Source organism: Thermobia domestica, chromosome 17 (genome assembly GCF_964235325.1).
Source record: "Thermobia domestica chromosome 17, izTheDome1.hap1.1, whole genome shotgun sequence".
NCBI lineage: Eukaryota > Metazoa > Arthropoda > Insecta > Zygentoma > Lepismatidae > Thermobia > Thermobia domestica.
Window position 1 is genome coordinate 147,096,775 of NC_137470.1, and position 16,937 is coordinate 147,113,711.

Consider the following 16,937-nt stretch of genomic DNA (forward strand, 5'->3'; position numbering starts at 1 on the left):
CGACACTGGTTTGACGCCGAACATTAGGAAGCAATGGTCTGCAATGGTCTGCAATCGAACTCGGAATCAGGCGGATGTGAGGATTCGTCTCTCTGTTTCTAACAGGCGTACCAAAAGCTTTCAAGACCATGTTGCCGCCATGTCTTTTATTCAAGGAACTCCTCAGTTAGGCCTAAGACACTGGTTGTACGTCGAACATTTGGAAGCAATAGTCTGGAATCGAACACGGTATCAGGTAGACGTGAGAATTCGTCTGCCTGTTTCTAAAAAGCGTACCGGAAGATTTCTAGACCTTGTGGCGGCCACGTCTTTTATTCACGTGACTCCCCAGTTAGGCGTACGACACTGGTTGGTCGCCGAACATTTGTAACCAATGGTGTGAAATCGAACATGGGATAAGTTAGACGTGAGGTTTCGTCTACCTGTCTCTAACAGGCGTAGCTGAAGCATTCTAGACCTTGTGGCCGCCACGTCTTTTACTCACGTGACACCTCAGTTAGGCGCACGACAGTGGCTGGACACCGAACATTTGAAAGAAATGGACTGGAATCGAACTCGCAATCAGGCGGACTCGAAGCTTCGCCTCCCTGTCTCTAACATGCGAAGAGAAGCTTTCTAGACCCTATGGCCGCCACGTCTTTTACCCACGTGACCACTCTGTTAGGCGTACGATATTGGTTGAATGCCGAGCATTTGGAAGCAATTTTCTGGAATCGAACACAGGATCAGGTGGACTTGAGGCTTTGTCTCCCTCTGTTAAACAGCTTATAAGAAGCTTTCTAGACCTTGTGGCCGCCACGTCTTTTACTCACGTGACACCTCAGTTAGGCGCACGACACTGGCTGGACACCGAACATTTGAAAGAAATGGACTGGAAACGAACTCGCAATCAGGCGGATTCAAATCTTCGCCTCCCTGTCTCTAACAGGCGTAGCAGAAGCTTTCTAGACCTTCTGGCCGCAACGTCTTTTATTCACGTGACAACTCTGTTAGGTGTACGATATTGGTTGAATGCCGAACATTTCGAAGCAATGGTCTGGAATCGAACTCGGAATCAGGCGGACGTGAAGCTTCGTCTTCCTGTCTCTAACAGGCGTAGCAGAAGCTTTCTAGACTTTGTGGCCCACACGTCTTTTATTTTATGTGACTCCTAAGTTAGGCGTAGGACACTGGTTGGACGCCGAACATTTGCAAGCAATGGTCTGCAATCGAACTTGGAATCAGGCGGACGTGAAGCTTCGTCTTCCTGTCTCTAGCAAAGGTACCAGTAGCTTTCTAGACCTTGTGGCCGCCGAGCCTTTTATTAACGTGACTCCCCAGTTAGGCGTAAGACTCTGGTTGGACAACGAACATTTGAAAGCAATGGTCTGGAATCGAAAACGGGATCAGCTGGACGTGAGGCTTCGTCTCCCTAAGAGCCGTACCAGATTCTTTCTACATCTTGTGGCCGCCACGTCTTTTATTCACGTGACCGTTCAGTTAGGCTTACGTCACTGTTTGGATGCCGAACATTTGGAAGCAATGGTCTGTAATCGAACTCGCAATCAATCGGACGCGAAGCTTCGTCTCCCTTTCTCTAACAGGCGTAGCAGAAGCTTTCTAGACCTTGTGGCCGCCACGTCTTTTATTCACGTCAGCGCGCAGTTAGGCGTACGACACTGGTTGGACGAGGAACATTTGGAAGCAATGGTTTGAAATCGAACACGGGATCAGGTGGACGTGAGGCTTCGACTCCCTGTCTCTAACAGGCGTACCAGAAGGTTTCTAGACCTTGTGGCCGCCTCGTCTTTTATTCACCTGATTCCCAGGCATGATCATTTGGAAGCAATGGTCTGGAATCGAACACGGGATCAGGCGGACGTGATAATTCGTCTGCCTGTTTCTAACAGGAGTACCAGAAGATTTTTAGACCTTGTGGCCGCCACGTCTTTTATTCATTTGACTCCCCAGTTAGGCGTATGACACTGGTTGGATGCCGAACATTTGTAAGCAATGATGTGAAATCGAACACGGGATCACTTGGACGTGAGGCTTCGTCTCCCTGTGTCTAACAGGCGTACCAGAAGCCTTCCAGACCTTGTGGCCGCCACGTCATTTATTAACGTGACCGCTCATTTAGGCGTACGACACTGGTTGGACACCGAACATTTGTAAGCAATGGTCCAGAATCGAACACGGGATCAGGTACACGTGATGCTTCGTCTCCCTGTGTGTAACAGGCGTATCAGAAGCTTTCCAGACCTTGTGGGCGCGACGTCTTTTACTCACGTGACACATCAGTTAGGCGCACGACACTGGCTGGACACCGAACATTTGAAAGAAATGGTCTGGAATCGAACACGGAATAAGTTAGACGCGAAGCTTCGTGTCCCTGTCTCTAACAGGCGTAGCTGAAGTTTTCTAGACCTTGTGGCAGAAACGTCTTTTACTCACGTGACTCTTCAGTTAGGCGTACGACACTGGTTGGACGCCGAACATTTGGAAGGAATGGTCTGCAATCGAACTCGCAATCAGGCGGACTCGAAACTTCGTCTCCCTGTCTCTAATAGGCGTAGCAGAAGCTTTCTAGACCTTGTGGCCGCCACGACTTTTACTCACGTGACCACTCTGTTAGGCGTACGACATTGGTTGGACACCGAAAGTTTGGAAGCAATGGTCTGGAATCGAACACGGAATCAGGTGGACGTGAGGCTTCGTCTCCCATTGTCTAAAAGCCTACCAGAAGCTTTCTAGATTTTGTGGCCGCCACGTCTTTTATTCACGTGACTCCTCAGTTAGGCGCACGACACTGGTTGGGCGCCGAGCATTCGGAAGCAATAGTCTGTTATCGAACACGGAATCAGGTGGATGAGAATTTTCGTCTCCCTGTTTCTAACAGGCGTACCAGAAGCTTTCTAGACCTTGTGGCCGCCACGTCTTTTATTCACGGAACTCCTCAGTTATTCCTAAGACACTGGTTGGAGGCCGAAATTTGGAAGCAATGGTGTGAAATCGAACACGGGATCAGTTGGACGTGAGGCTTCGTCTCCCTAAGAGGCGTACCAGAAGTTTTCTAGACCTTCTGGCCGCCACGTCATTTATTAACGTGACCGCTCAGTAAGGCGTACGAAACTGGTTGGACCCCGAACATTTGGAAGCAATGGTCTGGAATCGAGCACGGGATCAGGTGCACGTGAAACTTCGTCTCTCTGTCTCTAAGAGGCGTACCAGAAGCTTTCAAGACCTTGTGGCCGCCACGTCTTTTATTCACGGAACTCCTCAGTTATTCCTAAGACACTGGTTGGACGCCGAACATTTGGAAGCAATGGTGTGAATTCGAACACGGGATCAGTTGGACGTGAGGCTTCGTCTCCCTAAGAGGTGTACCAGAAGTTTTCTAGACCTTCTGGCCGCCACGTCATTTATTAACGTGACCGCTTAGTTAGGCGTACGAAACTGGTTGGACCCCGAACATTTGGAAGCAATGGTCTGGAATCGAACACGGGATCAGGTAGACGTGATGCTTCGTCTCCCTGTCTCTAACAGGCGTAGCAGAAGCTTTCTAGACCTTCTGGCTGCCACGTCTTTTACTCACGTGACCACTCTGTTAGGCGTACGACATTGGTTGGACCCCGAACATTTGGAAGCAATGGTCTGGAATCGAACACGGGATCTGGTGGACTTGAGGCTTCGTCTCCCTGTCTGAAACAGGCGTACCAGGACCTTTCTATACCTTGTGGCCGTTACGTATTTTATTCAGGTGACTCCTCAGTTAGCCGTAATGCAGTGGTTGGACGCCGAACATTTGGAATCAATGGTTTGGAATCGAAAACCGGATCAGGTGGACCTGAGGCTTCGTTTCTCTGTCTCTAACAGGCATACCAGGAGATTTTTGGATCTTGTGCAAGCCACGTCTTTTACTCACGCGACTCTTCAGTTAGGCGTACGACACTGGTTGGACGCCGAGCATTCGGAAGCAGAAGTTTGGAATCGAACACGGGATCAGGTGGACGTGAGGCTTCGTTTACCTGTCTCTAACAAGCGTACCAGGAGTTTTCTAGACCTTGTTGCTGCCACACCTTTTATTCACGTGACTCCCCAGTTAGGCGTACGACGCTGGTTGGACTCCGAACATTTGGAAGCAATGGTCTACAGTCGAACCCGGGATCAGTTTTACGTGAAGCTTCGTCTCCCTAACATGGGCACCAGAAGCTTTCTAGACCTTGTGGCCGCCACGTCCTTTATTCACGTAACCCCTCAGTTAGGCGGAAGACTCTGGTTGGACGCCGAACATTTGGAAGCAATGGTCTGGAATCGAACACGGGATTAGGTGGACATGAGTCTTCGTCTCCCTGGCTCTAACCGGCGTACCAGAAGCTTTCTAGACCTTGTGGCCGCCACGTCCTTTATTCACGTAACCTCTCAGTTAGGCGTAAGACTCTGGTTGGACGCCGAACATTTGGAAGCAATGGTCTGGAATCGAACACGGGACTAGGTGGACATGAGGCTTCGTCTCCCTGGCTCTAACCGGCGTACCAGAAGCTTTCTAGACCTTGTGATCGCCACGTCCTTTATTCAGGTAACTCCTCAGTTAGGCGTACGGCAATGGTTGGACGCCGAACATTTGGAAGCAATGATCTGGAATCGAACACGGGATGAGGTGGACGTGAGGATTCGTCTCCCTGTCTCTAACAGGCGTACCAGAAGCTTTCTAGTCCTTGTGGGCGCCACGTCTTTTATTCACGTGACTCTTCAGTTGTGCGTACGACACTCATTAAACGCCGAACATTTGGAAGCAATGGTCTTGAATCAAACTCGGAATCAGGCGGACGTGAGGATTCGTCTCCCTGCCTCTAACAGGCGTACCAGAAGCTTTCTGAACCTTGGGACCGCCACGTCTTTTATTCACGTAACTTTTCATTTAGGCGTACGGCAATGTTTGGACGCCGAACATTTGGTAGCAATAATCTGGAATCGAACACGGGATCAGGTGCAGGTGAGGCTTCGTCTTCCTTTCTCTAATAAACGTACCAGAAAGTTTCTAGACCTTGTGGTCGCAACGTCTTTTATTCACGTGACTCCCAAGTTAGGAATACAACACTGGTTGGACGCCGAAAATTTGGAAGCAATGGTCTGGAATCGAAAACGTTATCAGTTGGACGTGAGGCTTCGTCTCCATAACAGCCGTACCAGATCCTTTCTACACCTTGTGGCCGCTGCGTCTTTTATTCACGTGACCGCTCAGTTATGCGTACAACACTGGTTGGATGCCGAACATTTGGAAGCAATTGTCTGGAATCGAACTCGCAATCAGGCGGACGCGAAGCCTCGTCTTCCTGTCTCTAGCCGGCGTACCACAAGGTTTCTAGACCTTGTGGCCGCCACGTCTTTTATTCACGTGACTCCTCAGTTAGGCGTACGACACTGCCTGGGCGGTGAACATTTGGAAGCAATCTTCTGGAATCGAACTCGCAATCAGGCGGACGCGAAGCTTCGTCTCCCTGTCTCTAACAGGCGTAGCAGAAGGTTTCTAGACCTTGTGGCCGCCACGTCTTTTATTCACGTCAGCGCTCAGTTAGGCCTACGACACTGGTTGGACGAGGAACATTTGGAAGGAATGGTTTGAAATCGAACACGGGATCAGGTGGACGTGAGGCTTCGTCTCCCTGTCTTTAACAGGCGTACCAAAAGGTTTCTAGACCTTGTGGCCGCCTCGTCTTTTATTCACCTGACTCCCCAGTTAGACGTACGGCACTGGTTGGAGGCCAAACATTTGGAAGCAATGGTCTGGAATCGAACACGGGATCAGGTGGACCTGAAACTTCGTCTCCCTGTCTCTAACCGGCGTACCAGAAGTACGACACTGGTTGGGCGCCTAACATTTGGAAGCAATGGTCTGAAATCGAACACGGGATCAGGTGGACGTAAGGATTCGTCTCCCTGTCTCTAACAGGCGTACCAGAAGCTTTCCAGACCTTGTGGCCGCCACGTCTTTTATATTACGTGACTCCTCAGTTAAGCATACGACACTGGTTGGACGCCGAAGATTTGGAAGCAATGGTGTGGAATCGAAGTCGGAATCAGGCGGACGTGAGGATTCGTCTGCCTGTTTCTAACAGTCGAACCAGAAGATTTCTAGACATTGTGGCCGCCACGTGTCTTATTCACGTGACTCCCCAGTTAGGCGTACGACACTGGTTGGACGCCGAATATTTGTAAGCAATGGTGTGAAATCGAACACGGGATCAGTTGGACGTGAGGCTTCGTCTCTCTAAGAGGCGTACCAGAAGTTTTCTAGACCTACTGGCCGCCACGTCTTTTATTAACGTGACCGCTTAGTTAGGCGTACGACACTTGTTTGAAGCCGAACATTTGGAAGCAATGGTCTGGAATCAAACACGGGATCAGGTAGACGTGATTCTTCGTTTTCCTGTCTCTAACAGGCGTACCAGAAGGTTTCTAGACCATATGGCAGCCACGTCTTTTACTCACGTGACACCTCTGTTAGGCGTACGACACTGGTTGGACACCGAACATTTGGAAGCAATGGTCTGGAATCGAACACGGGATCGGTTGTACGTGAGGCTTCGTCTCCCTAACAGTCGCACCAGAAGCTCTCTAGACCTTATGGCCGCCACGTCTTTTATTCACATGACTCCTCAATTAAGCATAAGACACTGGTTGGACGCCGAAGATTTGGAAGCAATGGTTTTTTAATCGAACACGGAATCAGGTGGACGCGAGGCTTCGTCTCTCTGTCTCAAACAGGCGTACCAGGAGTTTTCTAGACCTTGTAGTTGTCAGGTCTTTTATTCAGGTGACTCCTCAGTTAAGCGTAATAAACTGGTTATACCCCGAACATTTGGAAGCAATGGTCTGGAATCGAACACGGTATCAGGTCGACGTGAGAATTCGTCTGCCTGTTTCTAACAGGCGTACCAGAAGATTTCTAGACATTGTGGTCGTCACGTCTTTTATTCAGGTGACTGCTCAGTTAGGCGTACCACACTGGTTGGACACCGAACATTTGGAATCAATGGTTTGGAATCGAACACGAGATCAGGTGGACGTAAGGCTTCGTCTGTCTGTTTCTAACAGGCGTACCAGGAGATTTCTAGATATTGTGGAAGCCATGTCTTTCACTCACTTGACTCCTCACTTAGTCGTACGACACTGGTTGGACGCCGAGCATTCGGAAGCAGTGGTTTGGAATCGAACACGGGATCAGCTGGACGTGAGGCTTCGTCTCCCTGTCTCTAACAGGCGTACAAGTAGCTTTCTAGACCTTGTGGCCGCCACGTCTTTTATTCATGTGACCGCTGAGTTAGGCGTACGACACTGGTTGGACGCAGAACATTTGTAAGCAATGGTGTGAAATCGAACACGGGATCAGTTAGACGTGGGGTTTCGTCTCCCTAAGAGACGTACCAGAAGTTTTCTAGACTTCTGGCCGCCACGTCTTTTATTGACGTGACTTCTGAGTTAGGAGTACGACATTGGTTGGGCGCCTAACGTTTGGAAGCAAAGGTCTGGAATTGAACTCGGAATCACACGAACGTGAGGATTCGTCTCTCTGTCTTTAACAGGCGTACCAGAAGCTTTCAAGACCTTGTGGCCGCCACGTTTTTATTGACGGAACTCCTCAGTTAGGCCTAAGACACTGGTTGTACGCCGAACATTTAGAAGCAATGGTCTGGAATCGAACACGTGATAAGGTGGACTTGAGGATTCGTCTTCCTTTCTCTAACAGGGGTACCAGAAGGTTTCTAGACCTTGTGGTCGCCACGTCTTTTATTCACGTGACTCCCCAGTTAGGCGTACGACACTGGTTGGACGCCGAAAGTTTGGAAGCAATGGTCTGGAATCGAACACGGGATCTGGCAGACGCGAAGCTTCGTCTTCCTGTCTCTAAAAAGCGTACAGAAGCTTTCTAGACCTTGGGGACGCCACGTCTTTTATTCACGTAACTCCTCAGTTAGGCGTACGACACTGGTTTGAAGCCGAACATTTGGAAGCAATGATCTGAAATCGAACACGGGATAAAGTGGACGTGAGGATTCGTCTTCCTTTCTCTAACAGGCATACCAGAAATTTTCTAGACCTACTGGCCGCCACGTCTTTTATTAACGTGACCGCCTAGTTAGGCGTACGACACTGGTTTGACGCCGAACATTTGGAACCAACGGTCTGGAATCGAACACGGAATCACCTAGACGTGATTCTTCGTTTTCCTGTCTCTAACACGCATACCAGAAGGTTTCTAGACCTTGTGGCCGCCACGTCTTTTACTCACGTGACACTTCAGATAGGCGCACGAGACTGGCTGGACACCGAACATTTGAAAGAAATGGTGTGGAATCGAACACGGAAACAATTTTACGAGAAGTTTCGTCTCCCTGTCTCTAACAGGCGTAGCTGAAGTTTTCTAGACCTTGTGGCCGCCACGTCTTTTACTCACGTGACTACTCTGTTAGGCGTACGACATTGGTAGGACGCCGAACATTTGGAAGCAATGGACAGGAATCGAACACGGGATCAGTTGGACGTGAAGATTCGTTTGCCTCTTTCTGACAGGCGTACCAGAAGATTTCTAGACATTGTGGCCGCCACGTCTTTTATTCACGTGACTCCCCAGTTAGGCGTACGACACTGGTTGGACGCCGAACATTTGTAAGCAATTGTCTGGAATCGAAACACGGGATCCGGAGATTTCTAGATCTTGTGGAAGCCATCTCTTTTACTCATGTGACTCCTCAGTTAGGCCTACGACACTAATTGGACACCGTGCATTCGGAAGCAGTGGTTTGGAATCGAACAGCGGATCAGGCGGACGTGAGGATTCGTCTCTCTGTCTCTAACAGGCGTACCAAAAGCTTTCAAAACCATGTGGCCGCCATGTCTTTTATTCAAGGAACTCCTCAGTTAGGCCTAAGACACTGGTTGTACGTCGAACATTTGGAAGCAATGGTCTGGAATCGAACACGGTATCAGGTAGACGTGAGAATTCGTCTGCCTGTTTCTAACAGGCGCACCAGAAGATTTCTAGACCTTGTGGCCGCCACGTCTTTTATTCACGTGACTCCCCAGTTAGGCGTACGACACTGGTTGGTCGCCGAACATTTGTAACCAATGGTGTGAAATCGAAGATGGGATAAGTTAGACGTGAGGTTTCGTCTATCTGTCTCTAACAGGCGTAGCTGAAGCATTCTAGACCTTGTGACCGCCACGTCTCTTACTCACGTGACACCTCAGTTAGGCGCACGACACTGGCTGGACACCGAACATTTGAAAGAAATGGACTGGAGTCGAACTCGCAATCAGGCGGACTCGAAGCTTCGCCTCCCTGTCTCTAACATGCGAAGCAGAAGCTTTCTAGACCTTATGACAGCCACGTCTTTTACTCACGTGACCACTCTGTTAGGCGTACCACACTGGTTGGATGCCGAGCATTCGGAAGCAGTGGTTTGGAATCGAACAGGGGATCAGGTGGATGTGTTGGCTTCGTCTCTCTGTCTCTAACAGGCGTACAAGTAGCTTTCCAGACCTTGTGGCCGCCACGTCTTTTACTCACGTGACCACTCTGTTAGGCGTACGATATTGGTTGAATGCCGAACATTTGGAAGCAATGGTCTGGAATCGAACACAGGATCAGGTGGACGTGAGGCTTTGTCTCCCTCTGTCAAACAGGCGTATAAGAAGCTTTCTAGACCTTGTGGCCGCCACGTCTTTTACTCACGTGACACCTCAGTTAGGTGCACGACACTGGCTGGACACCGAACATTTGAAAAATGGACTGGAAACGACCTCGCAATCAGACGGACTCGACGCTTCGCCTCCCTGTCTCTAACAGGCGTAGCAGAAGCTTTCTAGACCTTCTGGCCGCCACGTCTTTTACTCACGTGACCACTCAGTTAGGCGTACGACACTAATTGGACGCCGAACATGTCGAAGCAATGGTCTGGAATCGAACTCGCAATAAGCTGGACGTGAAGCTTCGTCTTCCTCTCTCTAACAGTCGTAGCAGAAGCTTTCTAGACCTTGTGGCCCACACGTCTTTTATTTTATGTGACTCCTAAGTTAGGCGTGCGACACTGGTTGGACGCCAAACATTAGGAAGCAATGGTCTGCAATCGAACTCGGAATCAGGCGGACGTGAGGATTCGTCTCTCTGTCTCTAACAGGCGTACCAAAAGCTTTCAAGACCTTGTGGCCGCCATGTCTTTTATTCACGGAACTCCTCAGTTAGGCCTAAGACACTGGTTGTACGTCAAACATTTGGAAGCAATGGTCTGGAATCGAACACGGTATCAGGTGGACGTGAGAATTCGTCTGCCTGTTTACATCAGGCGTACCACAAGATTTCTAGACTTTGTGGCCGCAACGTTTTTTATTCACGTGACTTCCCAGTTAGGCGTACGACACTGGTTGGACGCCGAACATTTGTAAACAATGGTGTGAAATCGAACACGGGACCAGTTCGACGTGAGGCTTCGTCTCCCTAAGAGGCGTACCAGAAGTTTTCTTGACCTCTGGCCGCCACGTATTTTATTAACGTGACCGCTCAGTTAGGCGTACGACACTGGTCGGATGCCGAACATTTTGAAGCAATTGTCTTGAATCGAACACGGGATAAGGTAGACGTGAGGCTTCGTCTCCCTGTCTCTAACAGTCGTAGCTGAAGCATTCTAGACCTTGTGGCCGCCACGACTTTCACTCACGTGACATCTCAGTTAGGCGCACGACAGTGGCTGGACACCGAACATTTCAAAGAAATGGACTGGAATCGAACTCACAATCAGGCGGACTCGAAGCTTCTCCTCCCTGTCTCTAACAGGCGTAGCACAAGCTTTCTAGACCTTCTGGCCACCTCGTCTTTTACTCACGTGACCACTCTGTTAAGCGTACGACATTGGTTGAACGCCGAACATTTGGAAGCAATGGTCTGGTATCGAACACGGGATCAGGTGGACGTGAGGATTCGACTCCCTCTCTCAAACAGGCGTAGTTGAAGCAGTGTAGACCTTCTGGCCGCCACGTCTTTTACTCACTTGACCACTCTGTTAGGCGTACCACACTGGTTGGAATCCGAACATTGGGAATCAATGGTTTGGAATCGAACTCGCAATCAGGCGGACTCGAAGCTACGCCTCCCTGTCCTTAACAGGCGTAGCAGAAGCTTTCTAGACCTTGTGGCCGCCACGTCTTTTATTCACGTGACTCCTCAGTTAGGCGCACGACACTGGTTGAGCGCCAAACATTCGGAAGCAATGGTTTGGAATCGAAAACGGAATCAGGTGGATGAGAATCTTCGTCTCCCTGTCTCTAACAGGCGTACCAGAATCTTTATAGACCTTGCGGCAGAAACGTCTTTTACTCAAGTTGCTCTTCAGTTAAACGTACGACACTGGTTGAACGCCGAACATTTGGAAGCAATGGTCTGGAATCGAACACGGGATCAGGTGGACGTAAGGCTTCATCTCTCTGTCTCTAACAGGCGTACCCGGAGATTTCTAGATCTTGTGGAAGCCATCTCTTTTACTCATGTGACTCCTCAGTTAGGCCTACGACACTAATTGGACGCCGTGCATTCGGAAGCAGTGGTTTGGAATCGAACAGCGGATCAGGTGGACGTGGGGTTTCGTCTCCGAGTTTCTAAAAGGCGTACAAATAGCTTTCTAGACCTTGTGGCTCACACGTCTTTTATTTTATGTGACTCCTAAGTTAGGCGTGCGACACTGGTTTGACGCCGAACATTAGGAAGCAATGGTCTGCAATGGTCTGCAATCGAACTCGGAATCAGGCGGATGTGAGGATTCGTCTCTCTGTTTCTAACAGGCGTACCAAAAGCTTTCAAGACCATGTTGCCGCCATGTCTTTTATTCAAGGAACTCCTCAGTTAGGCCTAAGACACTGGTTGTACGTCGAACATTTGGAAGCAATAGTCTGGAATCGAACACGGTATCAGGTAGACGTGAGAATTCGTCTGCCTGTTTCTAAAAGGCGTACCAGAAGATTTCTAGACCTTGTGGCCGCCACGTCTTTTATTCACGTGACTCCCCAGTTAGGCGTACGACACTGGTTGGTGGCCGAACATTTGTAACCAATGGTGTGAAATCGAACATGGGATAAGTTAGACGTGAGGTTTCGTCTACCTGTCTCTAACAGGCGTAGCTGAAGCATTCTAGACCTTGTGGCCGCCACGTCTTTTACTCACGTGACACCTCAGTTAGGCGCACGACAGTGGCTGGACACCGAACATTTGAAAGAAATGGACTGGAATCGAACTCGCAATCAGGCGGACTCGAAGCTTCGCCTCCCTGTCTCTAACATGCGAAGCAGAAGCTTTCTAGACCCTATGGCCGCCACGTCTTTTACCCACGTGACCACTCTGTTAGGCGTACAATATTGGTTGAATGCCGAGCATTTGGAAGCAATTTTCTGGAATCGAACACAGGATCAGGTGGACTTGAGGCTTTGTCTCCCTTTGTCAAACAGCTTATAAGAAGCTTTCTAGACCTTGTGGCCGCCACGTCTTTTACTCACGTGACACCTCAGTTAGGCGCACGACACTGGCTGGACACCGAACATTTGAAAGAAATGGACTGGAAACGAACTCGCAATCAGGCGGATTCAAAGCTTCGCCTCCCTGTCTCTAACAGGCGTAGCAGAAGCTTTCTAGACCTTCTGGCCGCAACGTCTTTTATTCACGTGACAACTCTGTTAGGTGTACGATATTGGTTGAATGCCGAACATTTCGAAGCAATGGTCTGGAATCGAACTCGGAATCAGGCGGACGTGAAGCTTCGTCTTCCTGTCTCTAACAGGCGTAGCAGAAGCTTTCTAGACTTTGTGGCCCACACGTCTTTTATTTTATGTGACTCCTAAGTTAGGCGTAGGACACTGGTTGGACGCCGAACATTTGCAAGCAATGGTCTGCAATCGAACTTGGAATCAGGCGGACGTGAAGCTTCGTCTTCCTGTCTCTAGCAAAGGTACCAGTAGCTTTCTAGACCTTGTGGCCGCCGAGCCTTTTATTAACGTGACTCCCCAGTTAGGCGTAAGACTCTGGTTGGACAACGAACATTTGAAAGCAATGGTCTGGAATCGAAAACGGGATCAGCTGGACGTGAGGCTTCGTCTCCCTAAGAGCCGTACCAGATTCTTTCTACATCTTGTGGCCGCCACGTCTTTTATTCACGTGACCGTTCAGTTAGGCTTACGTCACTGTTTGGATGCCGAACATTTGGAAGCAATGGTCTGTAATCGAACTCGCAATCAATCGGACGCGAAGCTTCGTCTCCCTTTCTCTAACAGGCGTAGCAGAAGCTTTCTAGACCTTGTGGCCGCCACGTCTTTTATTCACGTCAGCGCGCAGTTAGGCGTACGACACTGGTTGGACGAGGAACATTTGGAAGCAATGGTTTGAAATCGAACACGGGATCAGGTGGACGTGAGGCTTCGACTCCCTGTCTCTAACAGGCGTACCAGAAGGTTTCTAGACCTTGTGGCCGCCTCGTCTTTTATTCACCTGATTCCCAGGCATGATCATTTGGAAGCAATGGTCTGGAATCGAACACGGGATCAGGCGGACGTGATAATTCGTCTGCCTGTTTCTAACAGGAGTACCAGAAGATTTTTAGACCTTGTGGCCGCCACGTCTTTTATTCATTTGACTCCCCAGTTAGGCGTATGACACTGGTTGGATGCCGAACATTTGTAAGCAATGATGTGAAATCGAACACGGGATCACTTGGACGTGAGGCTTCGTCTCCCTGTGTCTAACAGGCGTACCAGAAGCCTTCCAGACCTTGTGGCCGCCACGTCATTTATTAACGTGACCGCTCATTTAGGCGTACGACACTGGTTGGACACCGAACATTTGTAAGCAATGGTCCAGAATCGAACACGGGATCAGGTACACGTGATGCTTCGTCTCCCTGTGTGTAACAGGCGTATCAGAAGCTTTCCAGACCTTGTGGGCGCGACGTCTTTTACTCACGTGACACATCAGTTAGGCGCACGACACTGGCTGGACACCGAACATTTGAAAGAAATGGTCTGGAATCGAACACGGAATAAGTTAGACGCGAAGCTTCGTGTCCCTGTCTCTAACAGGCGTAGCTGAAGTTTTCTAGACCTTGTGGCAGAAACGTCTTTTACTCACGTGACTCTTCAGTTAGGCGTACGACACTGGTTGGACGCCGAACATTTGGAAGGAATGGTCTGCAATCGAACTCGCAATCAGGCGGACTCGAAACTTCGTCTCCCTGTCTCTAATAGGCGTAGCAGAAGCTTTCTAGACCTTGTGGCCGCCACGACTTTTACTCACGTGACCACTCTGTTAGGCGTACGACATTGGTTGGACACCGAAAGTTTGGAAGCAATGGTCTGGAATCGAACACGGAATCAGGTGGACGTGAGGCTTCGTCTCCCATTGTCTAAAAGCCTACCAGAAGCTTTCTAGATTTTGTGGCCGCCACGTCTTTTATTCACGTGACTCCTCAGTTAGGCGCACGACACTGGTTGGGCGCCGAGCATTCGGAAGCAATGGTCTGTTATCGAACACGGAATCAGGTGGATGAGAATTTTCGTCTCCCTGTTTCTAACAGGCGTACCAGAAGCTTTCTAGACCTTGCGGCAGAAACGTCTTTTACTTAAGTGACTCTTCAGTTAGGCGTACGACACTGGTTGAACGCCGAACATTTGAAAGCAATGGTCTAGAATCGAACACGGGATCAGGTGGACGTGAAGCTTCGTCTCCCATTCTCTAAAAGCGTACCAGAAGCTTTCTAGATCTTGTGTCCGCTACGTCTTTTATTCAGGTGACTGCTCAGTTAGGCGAAAGACACTGGTTGGACGCCGAACATTTGCAAGCAATAGTCTGGAATCAAACACGGGATCCGGTGGACGTGAGGCTTCGTCTCCCCAACAGGCGTACCAGAAGCTTTTTAGACATTCTGGCCGAAACGTCTTTTATTCACGTGACTTCTCAGTTATGCGTACGACACTGGTTGGACGCCGGACATTTGGAAGCAATGGTCTGCAATCGAACAGGGGATCAGGTGAAGGTGAGGCTTCGTCTCTCTTTCTCTAACAGGCGTAGCAGAAGCTTTCGAGACCTTGTGGCCGCCCCCCCCACAATATTGGAAATAAAACCTACATCTCTATCCAAAATCTGTGTTCAACTCAATTGCTGCAGGGTAAGTACCTACTGCTAATAAAAATGTTTTGTTTTCAGGAGGGTAATACAAGAAACCATTTTCCCTTGTTTTATATATGGCTAACTGGCTCTCTGCATGGAGCCCAGAAAAAAATTTAATGCCCTAAAAACTATAATGACAATCGTAAGTATAGTAAGCTCAAACACAGGCTGCTACCTGTAAGTTGTAACATTTATATATATATATATATATATATATATATATATATATATATATATATATATATATATATATATATATATATATATTTTTAACCTATTTGGTAAACATTAAACTGACTCACTATAGTAGCGTCTTTAACCATGGTTGTTATGCAACTAACTCTGAAATCTGCTATTCCATTATTCTAAATTTGTTATGCTCTACCGACATATTTAATGGAATGGCGGCTCTTGCAGGAAAGAACCTTTATCTCCAAAAGGAAAAACATCAGTTTTAAATGTGTGTAATTTGCATTTTTTTCAAATCTCTAGGTAAATTTAAATATCCCCAGCCACTCCACTTCATTTTTTTTAATTATTTGTGGTGGTGTTCTTAGGTAGTAGTTTTGTGGCTGTAACTACCTGCACCTCACGTTTTTCTACCCAATCGGATTAATCACGACGCACAGTGGGGCCAAAGCACTGAATTCTTGGCAAAAATAAGAATTCGCAATATGAAGCGGAAAATTGAAATCAATTAGTTCGTCGTATGCAGTGGTTACAATAATGTTATTTCGACATTATTTAATCAAAAACATAGAGTTTTAATCATAAAAGGAAATATCCCTTATATTCGCGCCTAAATTATATAACAGATTATATGATTGGCATAAAGAAACGCGTGGGCAATATGCTTTGATTTGGCAATTTACGATTGGCTTATATTCTTATGTACGAAAGGAAAGAGTGTACTTATTCATTTTACAACTGAAGAGTAATAAAATTGAAGAAAAGTTCTTGCTTCTCAAAATTATTTCAAAGTTGTGGAGGATTCGTTATGACAATGAAGATGCAAGGACCTTCAATACATAAAAATTATCTCATCACAAGTTCTCGATATGAATATATTATCAGATACATTAAACATATTATGATTTACAAGCATCAGTAACCTGTTCAGGTTGTTTCATATATTGCATCATGCATTACGTGAGCTCATTTCATAGCTTGATTGGAACACTCTGAGCTGGAGCGAGCGGAGGCTCATTACAGTTGATTCCAATGTCACTTCTGTGCATGCATCACAAAAACACAATACTGAATTGATCAACACCATTTTATTATGGTTCATAGATTGTTTAGCATTGACGTTTCAAAATGTCGCCACCATTAATCAAATATGTTTGACTAGAGTTTAGTTCTGTTGGTGAATGACAGAGAAGTATGACTAGATGTTGGAAACAAGATGGGTCTGGGAGTAAAATTCCCAGAATCGACCTATATTCAAGTTTGTCACTGCGTGCATGTCTAATAACCTAACACTTGTTCTCACATTCATCCCAGCTCAATTCAAAAGCAACATTGCATCCAGAATGCGGTTTTCCTCAAACATTTTCATGTGCTATATTTTCCAAACGTGCAAATATGTGCAGGTTTTCTCTTTGCATACAGTAAGAACAATGGTTCTGTTACGACATATTAAAAAATCACAGACATATTATGCCATATTTTCTAGTAAAATGCCATTCTATCGTTTGACCATACTTTATATGCTTTCAGTACCACAGCATTTTCCAAATATGATATTAAGTAGGGG